General features: G+C 36.1%; 1 pseudogene; it reads left to right on the forward strand.

Annotated features, from left to right (window-relative positions):
- Nucleotides 1-7,120: 7,120 nt before the first annotated feature.
- On the forward strand, nt 7,121-8,732 carry LOC127684864 (ribosomal RNA-processing protein 8-like; annotated as a pseudogene).
- Nucleotides 8,733-10,153: the final 1,421 nt, after the last annotated feature.

The following is a 10,153-nucleotide window of genomic DNA, read 5'->3' on the forward strand; positions in this document are numbered from 1 at the left end:
TACATGAAGTCTTGTCCCCCACTTCCTTTTCAAATACCAACAATAGGACAATCTGGCTTTGCTGTTTTGAAAGAATTACCCAATCATTCAGTTTCATGTTCTTGATCTACTGAATAGAGATTAAATAAGAAACACAAGTGAAGTGCTTATCTTCTACTGAGAGTAAATGTCAGTCATATTTCAGCTTCTGTTTAATACTTGTATTTGTAATGGTGAGGGTTTGGACTCGTAAAAGCCCCATTTAGTCTGTTATGCATTATTTCCAATAGAAAACAAGACTAAAATACCTAAATACAATGAAAGCAGATAGTAAATATGATAATTGGACTACATAATTATATAACCAATCTAAATGTTAAATATATGGATTTGTCCAGTGGGGTCTCCCATGTGGAATTAAGATTTTAAAACGGTGCTCAATATGTAGTATTTTGGAATGTAAACAAAGAATATAGAAAATAAAAATATTAAAAAATATGTAGTATTTTTGCTTGTTGTTGGATTACAATGCTAAGGAATGGGGAATAGAAACAACTACTGACAAATGGTATCTTTCAATAGTTGTCTCAAAGGGGAAAGAATGGTGTGTGTGAAAGATAATCACCGACTTCAACACATTTCTGTTATTTGCTACTGAAAGATCAAATTCACATGAGCCACAGTTTTGCAGAATGAGGGCAGTGATCACAAAATATAGGTTTGCTATGAAATAGAGAAAGCTTTTATAATACAGAAATAAAAAGCAGCAAAGATCACTGCAAGAGAAAAACACTTTTGTATTTTCTTCTTTTCTCCTCTAAGAATTTTTTAATCTAGACTGAACTTATACCCTTTCACTTTCCATGTCTTTCTTTTGTTAACTTTGAAATTTAGATTCATCATATGTTTGAAAACATGTTACATTACTATGGTTTAATGAGCCCTCAAGTTTTACGGGGTTTTTTTTTTGGGGGGGGAAGGAACACAATTTTGTTCTTTGTGGCAGAATAAGACTCAAAGAGTACACAAGTGGCATCATCTTTATCCATTTATCTGTTGTGGGGCACATAGGCTGATTTCGTGCCTTGGATATTATGAACAAGACCATGATAAATATTAATGAGCAAGTATCTTTATAGAACACTGATTTGAGAGTTTTTTTTGAGTATAACAGGTATGGCACAACTGGATCCTAGTTTATTTTTAGATATTTTTAAGAAACTTCACACTTATTTCCATAGTAGCTATACTAGGTTGTTTTTCTTCTCCAAATTAACAGTGTGTAAGGTTTCTATTTCCTTCTACATTCTTACTAGCATTTTTTGGTTTATTGCTTTATGGTAGCTGTCTGCCCTCTGACAAGACAGAATATCAGTGTAGCTTTGCTTTGCATTTCTATATAGCTAATATCATTAAGCATTCTCTTTATCACTAAATATTTTGAGAATTGTTAGGTCAATTCATTTGATCATTTATTACCTGAATGATATTGGGAAATTGAATTTTGAATTTTTGAAATTCTCTTTATTATTATTAATTTTTTATTATTTACAATCTAGACATTGCCCCCTCAACATCTCCCCTCCCATAGTTCCTCATCCAATTCCTTTTCCCTGCTATCTCCCCAACCATGAGGCCTCCCTCCTTCTTGGAGCCTCAAGTCTCTCATTCCATCTTCTCCCACAGAGGCCAGACTAGGCAGTCATCTGCTTATATTTTTGTTTGTCTGGGGCAGCTGCCTCTGTTATGCTGCCTGGTTGGTGGCCCACTGTCTGGGAGCTCCCTGGGGTCTGGTTTAGTTGCTGGTCTTCCTATGGGGTCGCTCTCCTGATCCACTTCTTCCATCCTTTCCCTTATTCAACCCCAGGGTTTCCTAACATCAGTCCAATGGTTGGGTGTAAGTACCTGTGTCTGTCTCATTCAGCTGCTATCCTGTACTTTAGATAACAATCCAGTTGTTGATGGACATACAGGTTGATTTAATGCTTTGGATATAATGAAAATACCACGATGAACATTAAAAACAGGTGTCTTAGTGGTGCAGTGGTGGGTGGTATTTGTTTGTTTTTGGTTTTGTTCTGTGCAGAAGCTTTGACATAACCGCCATCTCAGGCCTTGCTTCGATTCTTGACCTATCAAAGAAGTTCTTCTGCACTAATTCTTAAGCTTTGAGTGCCTCCCACTCATTTTCTTTTAGCACTCTCAGATTTTCAAGATTTCTGCTGTCATTTTTTATCTGCTTTCAGCTTATTTTAGTTCAGTGTGAGATAGTTCTAGTGGTATAGGTCTACATGTGGATTTTCTCCTGTTTTCCAGCAATACCAGTTTTTGAAGAGTATTTTTTTATTCTTATGTTATTTTTTCAGTTTAGTAAACTATGTGGCTATAGCTGGGTGACTTTATTTCTAGCCTTGTATTGTAGTCCATTCATCTGTGTTCCTGATTGTGATGTTGCCAGACTACTTTATTTACTTATTTTTTTTTTTTAGAGCAATGCAGTTTAATTTAAAAGAAAGCATTGTGACACCTTCAAAGTGGTTTTTGCTCCTATTTGGGATTCATTATGCATCTATATGAACTTTTGTATCCCTGGAAATTTTATGTGAGTTATAATGAAATGATGGATCAGTTTGGTTATAGTTCTATATTAAGAAAGTTATTAATGTATATCAGTGATCATGGGACATCTCTCTATCTTCTAATGCCTTCTTCAGTTTCATTGTTGTTTGAAAAATGTATTGAGATATTTTTCAAACTGTTCATACTGATACAATGGATTGCATCTGTTTCCTTTTATAACATTCTATTTTATTTGTTCATGATTATATTTTTTCAGGCCTTTCCTCACTTTATTTTGGCTATTTTAAGTAAGGATTTACAATCTTTTCTATATTTCCAAAGAGCTAGTTATTTGGTTAATGTTTCCTGGTGAAAATATTTTAGTCTCATTGACTTCTGTTTTTACATTTATTATTTCTGCTTGATGGCTTTGTACTTAATTTTTCTTATTTTCTTGAGTTTATGTATGTATAATTTGGAAATTTATTTTATTTATTTCTGATATTTAGTGAAAGCACTTTGACTTAAAAATTGCATTTGTTATATCACAAAGGATCTGAAAAGTTTTCATATATAAATTCCATGTCTTTTAAAAAAATGACTCTTATTTTTTAAGATCATAATATAATTATATCATTTCTCCTTCCCTTTCCTCCCTTTCCTATACTCTTTCTTGCTTTTCAAAAATTGTTTAATTTCACTCTTTTTTGTTCCATGCCGCACTGAACAATCAAGAGCATGTTTTCCATTCTGTATGTGTTTAGGTCTTATTATACTTTTCATTGCTTCTGACTTCTACCTACATTTGCTTATGACATGACTAATAGAAACATATAACAAATTTTCTGTTAAAATCTTCTCTTTCAACCTCTGATCCTTCTTCACTAATAATGAAGTACAAATTGACAAAAATATTTAATTTCTACCAAATGAACTATATTGTATTAATATTGCTGTGCCCAAATGGCTAACTTTTTCGTTTTGATGTGATCAAATAAACTTGCAACTGTTTTTAAAATATAATTTCTGTAATTAAAAATTATATTTAGTAAGAAACATTTTTAATATTTATATCTAAGTATGTAAAGCAATATTTATTAAACAAAACATGATATTTTTATAATATATTATTTGGAATTTCTTCATATATATGTTCATATATATATGCATGTATATGTATATATATATATATATATATATATACACAACTTTATTTTATTTTCTACTGTTTTGGATATTCTACCTTATATCAACAATAAAATGTAATATAAAATGTGAGTGGTTAGGTTGGTGAGATTGCTCAGTGGATTAAGTTCCTTCTGAGCCTGCTGATGGGAGTTTGATGCTCCGGACTCAGATCATAGAAGGAGAGGATTTGTTCAAAAGGACTGGCTTTTGATTTCCCCACGTAGCTAGCACAGGCATGCCTTCATTCTACACTAATTGAATAAATGTAAAAATAATTGGATGTCTCTGTCTAATAACAAAAAGTAATTAATTTAAATATAATGCTATTAATTTAACTATCAATTACCCATTAATTTAATAATAACCACATTTGAAATATAATTCTCTTCTTTGACTTCTGTTGACTTCTTGATTTTCATTCCACTTCCAGTTTTCCTTTTATACAATTATCTATATCTTGCAAGCAATAATTTATTTTCAGGATAGTGAAAGTGAAAAGATTAAAATCATAACACTCATTAGAACATGAAACAAGTGCCTATGATACTTATAAAATAAGCAAAATGCATCATCTTAACTATATGATAACATACACGACTTTGCAGTTACACAAATACAGTCTCCCAGTGGTACAGGACAAACAGTAATATAATTTGTTTTCCCTGTGTTCTTAAGATAGGCAGTTCTTTATTGCATATTTTTTCATGCTGCTAAACATTAACATCTATTGAGAAAATTTTAAAATAAAGTAGTGCATCTTTGAGTCTCATTTGAGCTTTTCTTTCACACGGTGTCTCACATTAATGCTACCCTACAGGGAAATAATCAAAGAACTTTAATGTAATACTGTGCTTCAGAAAGGAAACATGACAGCAGTACATTACTGCAAATTGAATTTAATGAGCTTCTTAGCACTAGGAAAGTGACTCTTTGAAACTGAAGCTATTCAATCGAGAGCATTTTGATTATAATTAAACCATTTTACATTTACCACAGGGACAAGTTTAATCTTAATTAGACACTTTTATGGGAAGGTGAAGCCACATGATTTATATTTTCTTGATCACATAGTGAGAGATTCATAATGTAAAGAATAAAAAACAATATGGTTGTCCTTTTAAGAGGAAATGAATGTCCACATTCTCATGGTGGCTTCCGAGGAGGAGCTTGGCAAGACAATACCAGTGATTGCGCCATTCATGCATGCATAGGTATCGGTGGATGGATAAATAGCACCTGCATTCATCTTTTTGCCCATCCTGTGATTATTTTAAAATATGGAAATCACATAAAGTATCATTACATTGAGTGACACAGTACTTACTGAAAACCATCGGTATGAAGATCTTGTTTCAGTGGAAAGTGCTTTATAATTGGAGTCTCAAGATGATCCACACACTAATTATGGCATTTGGAAGCTTTTCCATCTTGTGTAAATAATTTAATCTCTTGGGATGATATTTCATTGCCTTTTTGGTAAGAATAATGCACTCTGCTCCTCATGGAATTCTGTCAGTTTATGTGAGATAGGATTATAAAGTTATATTATAAACTTTAGAAGGTTACTTAGTTGTTGCATATTAATAAAAATACTATAGTTATGACATTTCTGGAATGTGTGCTACACAGAGCTAAGTAGACCTTAATTTGCTCAGTACATGTGTATATGTAAATGCATATCTGAAGCCAAGGCAGTCCTATGATTGATGTATTCCTAATATCCAAAGCCTGTCTTACCCTTAAGCAACATGACATGGTAACGGAGTGGAATCTCCATGGATTTCTTGGGGATTAATATTTTCTGTTAAAAGTTGTAAGATTTGTTTTCCTAGTTTATCTTCATTCATCCATATATTCAATCATTTCTAAGAAATTGAAACATACAGAAGTGATCTCCCTTCTCAACTCTACTCAGGAATACCTGTTAAGTTCATAGAATCTAAAGTTCCATCAGGAAAAGTTGTACTTTATCCGGAATTTTAAGACCAGTTAACAATTGTTCTGCTTTTCAAAAAAGCTGTCATTAAAGGAAATAAAATATCATTCATAATAAGTTAACTAGAATTCTCTCTGTGTGTACATTTGTGACTGATTCTTCCTTTGGTACGCTGGTAAGATAATTCTTGTAATAACTATATGAAGTCAGTTACATGTTCAATTTTTACTTGAAATTGAATGGCATTGAACACAAAACGATTGAATGGGTTGAATAGAAAATTCCCTCATTTTCTTTGCATGAGCTCCTGGTTTTTCTGACTTTATGTTGAAACATCTTGGACATGCTGAACTTTGAGATTTTTAACATTTATTTATATTATAGTAAGAAATGAAATGTTGGGCTTTTGCATTTCTTATTGACAACATTCACTCTGCCAGGATCGTTGGAAATTTATTTAGTCTTATCTTCCTTACTAAAAATGATTTGCTAGGTTTGACTGCTAATTCATTTTGAAGAAACTTTTACAGCTCCATGGTTTTAGAGAGGAAGATGCTTCACTCCATATCACTCATCCTTAAGTGAGTCATTCTCTTGACATTACCTCAGTATCCTCCTAGATTAATATTTTATATGAATAAGGATAGGAATAGAAGAGCAACAGGACACTGACTTTATTGTCTATATCATGGTCTAAGTGTGGAGGTGATGAGGATCAGGAAAGGACCTATGAAATTTTTCCTTTGATACCCTCTTAACTACTTTCCTCATAACCACTCACCTCTATTGCCTTTCATCTTGCCAGTGACCATTTTATTTTTTCATCCTTCAATTTCTTCTTAAAATAAAGTCTAGAGAAAATTAGCAATTAATGGATTCTTCTTTAAAGCCTCCAAAAAATGAACACAGTTCCTGGGAACACTGTGACCTTGGTCTTGCAAGAATCATTTAATATTCTGCCCTCCTGAATGTATGATTCTGTTAGTTTGCTAAAGAAACTATATGGTTTCAAGCTTCACTAAAGTTGGTGAGTTTTGATAAAGACTTGAGAATCTGGCATTTCTGAAGCTTCCGTCCTGGCAAAAAGATTTCATGATTATCACAAGGAGATGAGTATTGTGGAAAAAGAAAAAGTGATCAAGTGAGGCTGAATACAACATTGGGACGGATAAACTGAGTTCATGGAATCAAATGATATAAATTCCCTTTCATAGGATGCATCATGAGGACATGCCAGACCACCAAGAGGATGAACTCATTTTGCCTTCTGTGCTTGCATTAGATAGTCTATGAGGTGTTCATATACAGAAAATGAAGGCACTATTTCTTTTGTATTCTGTATCTAGAAGACAATGTTTGAACTGTTAATTTAAAAGAAGAATACCTAGATCAGAAAGTAGAGGAAATAAAATTTAATACTAGAGAACATGGACTCGTCGGACCCTGCAGGCAACTGGTATGTTCACGGAGCCAGAATGGGTCTAGGCAGCTTCAGCTGTTGTGGGTTTAGTGACCAGGACAACCTGTTCCATCTGTGACTGCCCTGTCCATCAAGGGCCCCAAGCGCTGCCATCTTTTGACCACATTACAGGCCCTGAAAGGAGCTTAGCTCTCCCAAAAATCCTTTCAGCCTACCTGGTAGTGACTCTGAGAAAGAGGAGGAAGTTGAGGAAGGGATGGGGAGGAGAGTAGGGAAAGGTGGAGAAGAGGAGGGAGAGGAGGTAGAAAGAACAGACACCTCTAAAGGCCCTCACTTACCAAGTAAGGGAGGCAAAAGTAAGGGAGAAAAGAAAAAGGGAAATGTGAAAAACCAGGTCCCATCTCTCACTGACACTGAGAGAAAGGAAGAAGAGGGAAACTGCCACAGACAAGCTCCTCTTGGTGGTATCTCTGTGGAAGAAGAAAAAAATAAAGCAGAAATGCCAGAAATAGTCCTGCTAATCACTTCCAAGCCAGCCCCTGGACTGTGCTGACTGAACAGTTCATAAATTGAGAATTAGGACAAGTACTGCTATAGCTGACCAACCCAAACCAAGCTGTGAGTCCATATCACCTAACTCCTCACAGCCCCTGAGCCTCAAGCAGTTGCAGGACAGGCAGAAGAATTAGAACAGACACAAGAACAAATGTCTGCCACTTCAGACACCAGAGCAGGTTCGTGCCAATGTTTCCATAGAAGATATTGAGGTCCCTCTGGCTACAAAATCAAACAGTGAAGAGACTAGAGCTGGAGCCCATGAGCACACATGACCCAATGGCTGGATGGAGCCTGATTTCACTACCTTAATGTACTCATGATATAGCAGTGCTGCCTGACATCTATTCCAGAAAAGATATAAAGCTTTTCTCCTCTATCACCGTGGTTCTCCAAGACAGGTGAAGAATGCACACAGTGAACCACATTGCCAATGATCTATGCAAGAAGCTTGCATCCTTGCTGGTGACTCTAGGTGTGGAAAATGGCACCTAGCTTCAATTGTCAGGGAGCCTGTGCACTGTTTGGATTTGGCTTCTCTGGTTCCCAGACACATGGTATGTGACACAGTGCAGGTGACTCTGGTGAAGGAATTTGTGCTTGTGGCTGTGTTTTGCCTTTTAGTAATGGGAACTAACATCAGGGACTTCTGTGAGGAAGCAAACCAAGTGCTAAAGTCCAGGGCTCTTTTCAAAGTGGCTGAAGTCAGCAGCCCCCTGAAGGATATTAGATCTCTTCAGGGGCTGTGGCAAAACTTGGTTTTAATGTCATCTACAAGATACAACTGGCAGCCACTTCTTGTTTGACTTTGAAAAGACTGGGCCTACTGTCTGTCAAGTAGCACCCAAAGCCCTACTTGCAGGCCTTAAACTTCAGCTCTGTCTACAAGAACAGGTGACCAATGGACGTAGGTTGAAAAGGAAGAACTCAGACTCCAATCTCAGAGCTCTGTATCTACCCAAACTGAGTCAGGACCTGGTACTATCCTCCTTCTGTACAAAGAACACTGGAGAAAAGTCTCCAGCTCAGTTCTTCTCTAGTGTAGCCTTCTTGGATACAGAAAGCATGAAATTTCTTGGGCATGCTCAAGAGTGAAGAGTTTACTGTGAGGGTATGGATGTGTTTGGGAATTGCGGGTCACTTCAGGTGTCTTGGAAATTTTTTTTTTTTTTTTTCCATATATTTTTTTTTATTATTCGATATAATTTATTTACATTTCAAATGATTTCCCCTTTTCTAGCCCCCCCACTCCCCGAAAGTCCCGCAAGCCCCCTTCTCTTCCCCTGTCCTCCCACCCACCCCTTCCCACTTCCCCGTTCTGGTTTTGCTGAATACTGTTTCACTGAGTCTTTCCAGAACCAGGGGCCACTCCTCCTTTCTTCTTGTACCTCATTTGATGTGTGGATTATGTTTTGGGTATTCCAGTTTTCTAGGTTAATATCCACTTATTAGTGAGTGCATACCATGATTCACCTTTTGAGTCTGGGTTACCTCACTTAGTATGATATTCTCTAGCTCCATCCATTTGCCTAAGAATTTCATGAATTCATTGTTTCTAATGGCTGAATAGTACTCCATTGTGTAGATATACCACATTTTTTGCATCCACTCTTCTGTTGAGGGATACCTGGGTTCTTTCCAGCATCTGGCAATTACAAATAGGGCTGCTATGAACATAGTAGAACATGTATCCTTATTACATGGTGGGGAGTCTTCTGGGTATATGCCCAGGAGTGGTATAGCAGGATCTTCTGGAAGTAAGGTGCCCAGTTTTCGGAGGAACCGCCAGACTGATTTCCAGAGTGGTTGTACCAATTTGCAACCCCACCAGCAGTGGAGGAGTGTTCCTCTTTCTCCACACCCTCTCCAACACCTGCTGTCTCCTGAATTTTTAATCTTAGCCATTCTGACTGGTGTAAGATGAAATCTTAGGGTTGTTTTGATTTGCATTTCCCTAATGACTAATGAAGTTGAGCATTTTTTAAGATGCTTCTCCGCCATCCGAAGTTCTTCAGGTGAGAATTCTTTGTTTAACTCTGTACCCCATTTTTTAATAGGGTTGTTTGGTTTTCTGGAGTCTAACTTCTTGAGTTCATTACCAGCTTAATGACACACCTGAAAGCCCTGGAACAAAAAGAAGCTATTTCGCCCAGGAGGAGTAGAAGGCAGGAAATCATCAAACTCAGGGCCGAAATCAATCAAGTAGAAACAAAGAGAACCATACAAAAAATCAACAATACCAGGAGCTGGTTCTTTGAGAAAATCAACAAGATAGATAAACCCTTAGCCAGAATGACCAAAGGGCACAGAGAAAGTATCCAAATCAACAAACTTAGAAATGAAAAGGGAGATATAACAACGGAAACTGAGGAAATCCAAAAAATCATCAGATCCTACTACAAGAGCCTATACTCAACACAACTGGAGAATCTGGAGGAAATGGACAATTTCCTTGACAGATACCAAATACCAAAATTAAATCAGGACCAACTAGACCATCTAAACAGTCCCATAAT

Source organism: Apodemus sylvaticus, chromosome 5 (genome assembly GCF_947179515.1).
Source record: "Apodemus sylvaticus chromosome 5, mApoSyl1.1, whole genome shotgun sequence".
Classification (NCBI taxonomy): domain Eukaryota; kingdom Metazoa; phylum Chordata; class Mammalia; order Rodentia; family Muridae; genus Apodemus; species Apodemus sylvaticus.